Here is an 11,527-nt window from a genome sequence, read left to right as displayed (position 1 = left end):
ATATTCCATCACTATATCAACTGAGCTTTCATAAGTATATATGGAATAATTATAAAGAAAATAATTACAAATAATATATAGTTATACAAATATAAAAAGAATAATTACATATCTTCATAAGTATAAATAGAACAAATATAATGAAAATAAATACAAATATGTATTAGGTCAGGAAGAAAGACAGCAGCAGGTGGGGAGATCAGAAGTCATGAAGAAGGTAGTGTTTAAGGTGCATCCTGAAGGAAGAGAGGGATTCAGAATATGACTGTCATCATGAAATTGTAGAAGATGTCAATGTTACTTTTCAATACAAACAAAAAATTAACACATTTTCACTGAATACTAGTAGACTCACAGAACTGAAGGAAGTTAAAGCAGTTAAAGAGCAAAAGCATCAAAATTTAGAAATTTAGAATTTGAAGATTCTTCAATGATTCTCTATCAACTCGATGTTTTTATTATCAGTTTTTAGGATGAAAACTAAAAAATGTTGGAAGAAGTTAAGAAAAATTTGCAACATAAAACTGAAACATTAGAATCCAGAATTGATTCAATCTAATTTAATTCAATCTGATTTATTATATACAAAACTATTATGATTTATTATGCAAAGCTAGGTCTACTACATGCAAAACTTGGAAGCAACATAAACCTTGAATCAGATAACAGTTAAAAGTTTTCCAAATATAATTTTAAAATTTATTTAATAAATGTGAATATTGTACAATGATTTTCCTTCATATGATATTGAAATAAACATTTTTCTTTAAAAAAATTCAATCCTTTGCTTAATGAAAACTTAACTCTTCTCAAATTTTACTTGTTTTTCATATTTTTAAAAGGAAAAACCATATACTACTGCATTTTTCAGAAGTTATATCAAAATTTGGGTCTTTGTGTCCTGTTTATTAAAGCCTGTTTAAAAAATAAGGGAGATAAAATTCTAAGAAGTGGAGGCAGAGAGTGAGTCTATATTGTAGTTATTTTCTAGATATGGGAGAAACCTAGTGAAAGGTGAAAGGAATGAGTGATGGAGTGCTGTGTATGAAGAACAGAGAAAAGGCCAAGTTAGCTAGAGTAAAGAATTTGGAAGGGGAAGATAATTTTCAACAAGGTTGGAAAGATAAGTTGACTCCAGATCATGAAAAGTTAAAAAACTAACCAGAGGAGAGGACATTTAGCCTTTGGAAATAGAGAAACCTTGAATAAGGCTGTGACATGGTCTGATCTGTTAAGGAATGGCTTCACTTGATTTCTGGAGCCATCACATTTAGGCTCTGATTCTAAGTTTTCCAGATTTAGAAATTCAAGTTTAAAAAGTTTTATCAGGTATGTTCTAAGGCACTGGTAGTAGACTCATGAGAACCTGACTGATAAACCAAGATGTTGATATATAATTGGTTCATAGTTGGTAAAGGGGTAATATAACTTTCTACCTTTTTAAAAAAACTTATTTTTAAGGCAATGGGGCTAAGTGACTTGCCCAAGGTCACATAGCTAAGCAAGTCTTAAGTGTCTGAGGTCAAATTTGAACTCAGGTCCTCCTGACTCTATTCACTGTGCCACCTAGCTGCCCTGGGGAACATAACTTTCTAATGGCAAGACTAGCATATTGGTTAAAGCATTCTCTTCCCAGTAGGAAAGTCTATTTGAGAATTAATTGCAGATAATAAGGGGACTGATGCTGTAGAAAGAACACCAAATCTATAGTCTGAAGACCTTGTTTTAAATCTCACCTCTGAAACTAATTATCTGCATGACTTTGGGCAAAGGCACTTAATCTCCCTTGGCTTCCACATCTGTAAAATATCTGGGTTGGACTGAATTCTTTACTATTTCTAGATTTTATATATATATATATATATATATATATATATATATATATATGTATGTATGTATGTATATATAGTCCCACCATAGACAAAGAGAGTAAAATTATCTGAATGTTCTTTAGAGATAATGCCTGGAGACCATATGGTCTGAGGTATCCTTCAAATTCCACCTAAAATTCCACTTTCTACAGGTAGTCTTTCCCAATCCCTCATAATTCTAGTGCTTTCCTTCTGTTGATGGTCATTGTCTCATTAATTGTGAGTTCCTTCAGAGGGATGGTCTTTTGCATTTCTTTGTATCTACAACACTTAGTATAGTGTGTGGCACATAACTGGTGCTTAAGAAGTTGTTGCTACTTGTCCTTTGTTTTCAAAAAGGACCAATGACAATGCTTATTTACTTATTGACTTCTCTCCACTCCAGGTATGGATATCCCTGTCTAGGGTACTGTCAGGTCATTTTCTTGCTTCTCTGTCCTGATAGAGATTGTACCAAAAGACTCCTTCTTTTTTAAAAAATTCTATTTATTTTATCCTGAACTTAGGAAATAAGATGAATCTTTCCAAAACATAATAAACTAGAAAAAATATTGCATGTGAAACTGCAAAACTATTATGTAAAACTTATTATTTCTTTTAAATATATAATAAAGTTATCATGTAACTTTCTTTTTTCTCCTTTTCCCCCTTTCCTCACCCTAGTGATAGCTACCATTAGATACATGCACACATATACACACATACATAAAATCATTCCATACAGATTTCTATTTATCAGTTCTTTTTCTGAATACAGATACTGTCTTCCTTCATTGGTCCTTTGTAGTTAATTTGGGTATTTATAATAGTCAAAATAACTTATTCACTTGAAGTTCTTTTTTTTTTTAAATTTTTATTAAAGATATTATTTGAGTTTTACAGTTTTCCCCCAATCTTGCTTCCCTCCCCCCACCCCCACCCCACAGATAGCACTCTGTCAGTCTTTACTTTGTTTCCATGTTGTACCTCGCTCCAAATTGGGTGTGATGAGAGAGAAATCATATCCTTAAAGAGAACAGAATTCTCAGAGGTAACCAGATCAAACCATAAGACATCTAGTTGGGTTTTTTTTTTTTTTTCCGAATTAAAGGGAATAATCCTTGTACTTTGTTCATACTCCACAGCAACTTATCTGGATACAGATGGCACTCTCCTTTGCAGACAGCCCCAAATTGTTCCCAATTGTTGCGCTGATGGAATGAGCAAGTCCTTCAGGGTTGAACATCACACCCATGTTGCTGTTAGGGTGTACAGTGTTTTTCTGGTTCTGCTCATCTCACTCAGCATCAATTCATGCAAATCCCTCCAGGTTTCCCTGAAATCCCGTCCCTCCTGGTTTCTAATAGAACAATAGTGTTCCATGACATACATATACTCACTTGAAGTTCTTAAAACAATATTGCTTTGCATATGATGAGGTGATTCTAAAAAGCAAAATTGAATAGGAAAAGGTTAAAAGAAGAAATTATCTCATAAAAATGGGACATGAATGCAGAGGAAGCAGGTGTGGGTGGAGGATTGGTAATATTCAACTTTACTCTCATCTGGGTTGAAGAGGAAACAAGGTATATATCTGAAGAGGTTTAAAAGTCTTCTGAACTTCTAGGGAGGAGAAAACAGGGGGTAGAAAGAAGACTTTTAGAAGTATCTATTGATTATGATTAGAAGGTAATCCTAATTTACCTAGGAGTAAGTATTTAAGAGAGGAATTTTTAAGAGGGGAAGGTAAAATTAGGAATAAGATGGTAAAAGAAGATTAGCTTCTGAAGCAGAAAAGGAAGCTAAAAAGGAAAATAGTAAAAATAAGATAGAGGGAAATTCACAAATAGCAATTACAACTTTGAATGTTATAATATAGTAATAATGTTATAACCTTTATGTTCAAGGTGTTTATACTAGCTCTCTTTGTGGTAGCAAAGAACTGAAAATTTCAGGGCCACCTTTTAATTGGGGAAAGGCTGAACAAGTTGTAATATATGATTGTGATGAAATAATACTGTTCTAAATGATATAATGAGCAAAATGATTTTAGAAAAACATGAAAAAGCTTCCATAAAATAATAAAGATCTAAATAAAAAGAACTAAGAGTACTTTGTAAATAGTAAGAGCATTGTTTTAAGAATGGCTTGGAGCAAATAAGTCATTTTGTCTATTATAAATACCTAAATTAACTATAAAAGACATAAGAAGAAAGATACTACTCGCATACAGAGCATTGTTCTTTGCATACTTCTATATGTCAGTTCTTGCATCCAGAGAAAGTATGCAAATAATAATATTGCATACACACACATGTACCTATTTGTATCTAATGATTACCATCTCTAGAAAGGGGAAGAGGGAAAAAGAAACAAAAGAAATTTACATGATAATTTTGTTGTATATTTGGAAAGAATTACAGTTTCATGTATAATAATCTCTTTTATTGTACTATGTTATGGATATGCTTATTTTATTCCATAAATTAAAAAGAAAAAATTGCTGTTATATAGAATGCTTTCTTGATTCTGCTCATTCCATTTTTATTTCATGCAGGTCTGCCCATAGTTTTTTTAATTAACTTTGAAAACAATGGAGTAGTTATAATATTATTTTTCAAGGAAAAATAATCTAAAATAGCCCCATTTTATGATCATTGAGCAGAGTAGCATTCCATCTCAATCTTATACTACAATTTATTCAACCATTCCCCAACTGATGGCCATTTCCACAATTTCTAGTTCTTTTTTCACCAAAGAAAGCTGCTATAAACATTTTAGAACATATAGATTGAAAGATCCATTCTTTAGTTTTTGATTCATGGAAATGTTTGAGTCATAAAATATTACCATTAATAATCATAGTAATCTTCTGTGTTTGTATCAGACATTATGGTCTACAAAGTTCTTATCTTTCCAACCTTGTTGTACATTATTCAACCTCTGAAATGCTTCAATTTAGCTAGAGATTCGTCTCCATTTCTTTTATCCAGCATATCAGCACCCATCTCTATACCTTTTGCACTGGTTGCATTGCATGCATGTTCTTCCACACTTCTAACTCTTAGAATCCGTCTTGTCCTTCATGATGCAGCTCAAGGAAGAGGAGAATTGTCTTTATAGCTGAGCTATAAATTTTGACCATTTAGGTTTATTTGATCCATCTGTATCAATTCAATTTTTGTAAAATAATCTGAAAATGAGAAGTGTTGTTTCAGACTAATGTATAATGGTATGGCTAATATGGAAATGTTTTGCATGATTTCATATGTATAATTAAAATGGGTATCATATTTCTTTTTTGTTGTTGGTTTTTTTGCAAGGCAATGGAGTTAAGTGACTTGCCCATGTCACATAGCTAAGTAGTTATTAAGTGTCTGAGGCTGAATTTGAACTCAGGTCCTCCTGATCCAGGGCTGGTGCTCTATCCACTGCTTCACTTAGCTGCCCTGGGTATTATATTTCTTAACTTCTCAATGGTTAGGAAGTGGAAGAGGGAGGGAGAAAATTTGAAACAGAAAATAAAAACAATTTTTTAAAAAGATGCAGCTGATACAATCACCCTCTATCTTATTTTATGATAGTATAATAACACATATTTGGATAGTGTTTGGGGATTTACAAAGAACTTCAAGTAACCCTGTGCACAGAGTTACAAGGTATCTCATTTAACCCTTACAGGCTCTGGAACTTACTGCTTGGATATGGAGTCCAGCAAGAAAGGAGGCTGAACTTTATGTTATTCATTTTTATCTGGGTCTTTTTTTAAATGACCATGTTGCTTTTTTCCTGAGAGGATCTCTTCTGATATTCAGTATTTGAGCATATTTTGGGTGCTTCTCACTTCTAAGGTTTATTGTGCTCACTCAGGAGGAACCTAAGAATGTCAATATCTGGCGTGATCTCTATGATCTACCTGTTTTTTTTTTCATAAGCAATGAAACTCACAAACCTCAAAATACATATACACACAAGCACAACACAATTTTTATTTACAAATTAGTGGACACAGACAGTAGATATCCACATCCATTATAAGAGTTCCAGTTACATACCACCTATCTAGTGAGCAATCCTCCCCCAGGTGCTTGTAAAAGTTTTATAATTAACTGCCTAGGATGAGACTCATATAAAGAGGGAGACCAAGGTTTCTGTCTCCCCAAGGTTGCTCCCTTATCAGATGCGCTCTTCGTTATTTTGTGATTCCCCCCTCCCAAATTCTCACTAAGTACTGGACACTGCTCCAAATCATTCTCTGTAGATTATCTCCTATAATTTAGCTCTTATAAGTTTATCTGGAAGTTTAGTACTTCTTGCTGATTTTTTGTAGTTCTCTGCAAATGTTATTCAACAACTTCCCTAGAGGATAAGATTGGTAGTTGCTAATCCATATAAAATGTCTCTGCTCAACTGTATTTTTAGTGTGAAACACCTTGGGCTCAGAGTGCCTCTGTTCCTTTGAATTTTTTCTTTCACACACCTTGGAACCACACTTCCTGCCTTTTCATGTTAAAAGTCTCTGAGAGTGTTATGGGCTAGCTTTCTCCTTCCATTGTTCAAACAAGTCAGGGAATTCAATTCTATTTATGAGTTAATCCCATTTCCTTCTCTTTCCCTGAGTTCCCCACCTCAAACAAGAAACTATCTTTTCCTCTTATTTTTCTTTTAAATAGTATTTTTTAATTACACAACAATAATTTAATATTTATTTTAAAATTAAAATTTTGTGTTCCAAATTTTCTTCCTTCTAAGATAAGAAATCTGATATAGTTTATATATATGTATATATATATATATAAAACATATACACATACACACACATATATGCAATCATTGAAAACATTTTTTATTAGTCATTATAAAGAAACAGAACAAATAAAAAACTAGGAAAAATAAAGTGAAAATAGTATGCTTTGGTCTACATGTAGACTCCATCAGTTTTTTTCTGGATGTGGATATAGTATTTTTCATCATGAGTTCTTTGGAATTGTCTTGGATCATTGTGTTGCTGAAAATAACTAAGTTATTCATAGTTGATCAGTGTATAATGTAGCTGTAACTGTAAACAATGTTCTCCTGGTTCTGTTCCATTCACTCAGTATCAGTTTAAATGTCTTTCCAAAGCTTGTTCAGCCATTCCCCAATTGATGGACATCCCCTCAATTTCTAAAGACTTGCTAAAAATATTTTTGTACATTTGGATCTTTCTTCCTCTTTATGATCTCTTTGGGATGCAGACTTAGTAGTGTTATTGCTGGATCAAAGGGTATGCAAAGTTTGATTGCCCTATGGGCACAGTTCTAAATTGCTCTCCAGAATGATTGGATCAGTTCACAGTTCCACCAGCAGTGCATTAGTGTCTCAATTTTCCCATACCTACAAAATTTATCATTTTTCTTTTCTGTCATTTTAGTCAATCTGATAGGTATGAGATGTTACCTCAGAGTTATTTTAATTTTTATCTGAAAACTGAGTTCTCATCCTTTGACCATTTATCAATAGGGGAATAACTTTTATTACAAATTTGACTCGATTCTCTATATAGTTGCTGTAAAAATTGTTTCCCAGCTTTCTTTTTTTTTTAGATTTTTTTAAGACAGTGGGGTTAAGTGGCTTGCCCAAGGCCACACAGCTAGGCAATTATTGAGTGTCTGAGGTCGGATTTGAACCCAGGTACTCCTGACTCCAAGGCTGGTGCTCTATCCAATGTGCCATCTAGCCGCCCCCTCTGTTTTCCTTTTAATGCATTATATTGCATTGGTTTGGTTTGTGTAAAAATTTTAAATTTAATATTATCAAAACTATCCACTTTACATATCATAAATGTCTCTATCGATTGTTTGATTATAAATTCTTCCCTTCTCCATAGATCTGACAGGTAAACTATTCCTTTACTCTCTGAATTTGCCTATGATGTCACCCTTTATGTCTAAATCATATGCTCATTTTATCCTTATCTTGGTATACTATGTGAGATGTTAGTCTATACTTAGTTTCTGCCATACTGTTTTTCAGTTTTCCCAGCAGTTTTTGTCAAATAGTGAGTTCTTGTCCCAGAAATTGGGAACTTTGTTATAGAAGGTACTACTTTTTACCCAATTACCCAGGCTCAAAACCTTGGTGCTTTTCTCTACTCCTCATTCTTACTCACCCTACTTATTCTGTCTTTTGCCAGATCTTGTAGCCTGTACCTTCACAATATCTCAAATATATCCCCTGGTCTCTACTCACAAAGCTATCACCAACATTCCAAAATTTGTTACTTCTAGATGATGCAGTGGTGGCACAGTAGATGGTGAAGAGAATAGAAGGAAGATTTGAGTTCAAATATGACTTCTGAAACTTATACATTATATGATTCTGGGCAAGTCACTTAGCCTCTGTTTGCCTCAGTTTCCTTATCTGTAAACTGAGGATAATAACAATATCTACAAATAAGATATTGTAAGGCACTTAGCATAATAATCTCTGGCAATAGTAAATACAATATAAATGCTACATTCTTTCCTGGACCATTGAAATAGCCTTCTAACTCATTTTCTTGCCTCATTTCTCTCAACTTCAGTTGTTCTAACACTTAGTTATCAATGTGACTTTTCTAAAGGCAGGGTCTTACTATGTGGTTCCTCTTGCCCTCACCCTATTTCCTGCAACTCTTTCAATGGCAGCAGCTCTTTTTTACTTCCAGGACTGAATATAATATCTTCTTTTTGGCACTTGAACTGCTTATAACTTAGTCCCTTCCTACCTTTCCAGTTTTTTGGAATCTATTTTATTCCAGAAATCAATTTTATATAAATATATAGAGATAGGTGATGCAAGTATATAATTATTCCCTTCTTTACAGATAAAGAAACAGTTTAGGAAACTGAATTGATTTATTCTATGTCACTCAGTAAACTAATAGAACATATCTTCTGAGTTTGGTTCATTGCTCTTTCCATTATATTATGATGCTATTTTTGATTTACAAACCCCCTTATGTTATACCTTCCAGGGATATTTATATTCTAATAGTGGTAAATATTTTAATCCTAAGAAATTCTACTTTAATGGTAGAATTTCAGGCAATAATATAAACTAAAGCCAGCTATATTTGTGAGGGTGGGGAGTTGGAGTTGGAGAGGTAGAAATTGGAGAGATATTTTACCCATGTTCTTCCCATATTATTTAAGCCTTCTAATCAGCCTGGCCCTGCTGGAGAAATTTTCTTGTTTTTTTTCCTTTTTTTGGTGGCTGTGATAGAGGAGGATAATGAAGGAGTTGGGATAAGATAAACATTCAACTAATGTTAGACTAGGCCGAATAAATAAGGAAGGAGGTAAGTGTAAAATCACTTAGCTTGGCCAATATTATTCACAGCTAGCCACCTTCAGACAAATGGGTGGCACAGTGGATAGAGTGTTGGCCCTGGAGTCAGGAAGACTCATCTTCCTGAGTAAAAATATGACCTCAGACACTTACTAGCTGTGTGACCCTAGACAAGTCACTTAATCCTGTTTTGCCTCAGTTCTTCATCTATAAAATGAACTGGAGACAGAAATGGCAAACCTCTCTAGTATTCCCTTTTTTTTGCAAGGCAATGGGGTTAAGTGGCTTGCCCAAGGCCACACAGCTAGGTAATTATTAAGTGTCTGAGGCTGGATTTGAACTCAGGTACTCCTGACTCCAGAGCTGGTGCTCTATCCACTACGCCACCTAGTTGCCCCCTCTCTAGTATTCTTGCCCAGAAAATCCCAAATGGGGTCATGGCAAGTCAAATATCACTAAATAAAGAACTCAACAACAACAAAAGTTCGCTTTTTGTTCTACTCCCCTTACTTACCTATTTTTAAGCCAAAACTACTAATTCATCTCTGTGTCTTTGCTCACTCTGATCCAAATGCCTGTCATGGCCTCCCTGCTCATTTGCCCATTTCAGAACAAAACCTAGAGATCTAGGCTATTGAGTTTTCTTTCTCCAGCCTCTTAAAAACAAATGTAGCAATTGTATCCTATAATGAGAATATTCCTAATCAGTAGATCAGGTTTTATGACATCAGAGTGCTTCTGTTTATACCCCTTCCTTCAGCTCTTATTTCATTGGATTTAGGAACATATCAAGACTACAGAGTTTGTATATTGCATTATTGAAGATTCATTCATAGAAAACCCCTTAGTTTCTTTTTTTTCTTTTCTTTCTAAGTGTTTTTTTCTCTTTTGCATGATGAAATATTAACCTGTTTTTAAGTATAGCATTTTAATTCCAGGAGGTTTCCTTTAGATCTAGATCTCTTGAGGAAGGTAGGTGAGTAGTTGAACAGTCTATTCACTTTTAGCTTTAAATCCCACCACAGATTTTGAGATTTCTAGTTCTTCCCTGTCTCTTACTTTCTATGTGATCCTTAGGGAGTTACTTCTCCTGATTTTAGTTTCTTTACCTAAAGAGAGTAAAATGAGAAGTTAAAGAGGGGATAAAACTTCATGAACTCTGAGATTCATTCTAGCTCTAATTCTATGAACTTAAAGTCATCATGATCTTGCTTTATGGTCCTTTCTGTAACTTTTGACCTTAACTCTTCATTTTTAGCTCTGTCACCTCCAGCCTAGGCAACTTCACCACATCCTGTTGAGTTGAAGCCCATTTTTCCAGAAACCCATTTAAAGAAATATCTTATTTACAACTTCACCAAGTATACATTAGTGCTTTAATTTTCTCATATCCCTTCCAGCATTTGTCATTTTTCTTTTCTATTATATTAGCCAATTTGACAGGTATGGAGTAGCTTCAGAGTTGTTTTCTTTTTGCATTTCTCTCATCAATAGTGATTTAGACATTTTTATATGACTCTTCTTCTATAAATATATATTTACTTTGTCTGATAGTTTTCTGTTCACATTTATCATTTGAAGAATGGCTCTTATTTATAAATTTGACTCAGTTTTTATATGTTTGAGAAATAAAGTCTTTATCAGAGAAACTCACTGAAAATGATTATCAACTATACATTTTCTTTGATTCTATTTTCCCATTTATCCTGCCTTCTCTTTCCCTTTTCCCTGTCCATTCTCCAAAGTATTTTGCTTCTTATTATTACCCCCTCAAACTTCCCTCCTTTCTATTATCTCCCCCTCCTTCCCTTATCCCCTTTCCTTCCAGATTTCCTGAATAGTAAGATAGATTTCTACACCCAATTGAATATATGTTATTTCCTCTTTGAGCCAATTCTGATGGGAAGTAAGGTTCATGTGCTCCCTTCCCTAATGCTTTTTTCCCTTCCACTGTCAAATCTCTTTTAGGTTTCTTTTATATAATTCATCTATTCTGTTTCTCCATTTCCCTTCTCCCAGTGCATTCTTCTTTCTCATCCTTTAATTTCATTTTTTTAGATAATCTCATACCATCACATTTGACTCACACCTCTGCTTTCTGTCTATGATCTTTGCTGTCCTCCTTTTGTTTCTTGTCCTTTCCTCTTGAAGAAGACCATGGCATCAGGGAGGAGATGCAGTGGTTTGAAAGTGAATTAGATTTATGTGTGTATGTGTGTGTGTGTGTGTGTGTGTGTGTGTGTGTGTATGTAGGAGGGGGTGGGGAGTTGTGCAAAATCAACAGCCTCACTTTCTTCTCCATAACATCTGGGTCCAGTGGTCAGATATGGTTCAGAACAATTGAAGATGACCCTGGATATAGTGGG

This window comes from Macrotis lagotis, chromosome X (genome assembly GCF_037893015.1).
Source record: "Macrotis lagotis isolate mMagLag1 chromosome X, bilby.v1.9.chrom.fasta, whole genome shotgun sequence".
Lineage (NCBI taxonomy): Eukaryota > Metazoa > Chordata > Mammalia > Peramelemorphia > Peramelidae > Macrotis > Macrotis lagotis.
The sequence above is the reverse complement of the archived record's forward strand: the minus strand, read 5'-3'. Positions refer to the sequence as shown.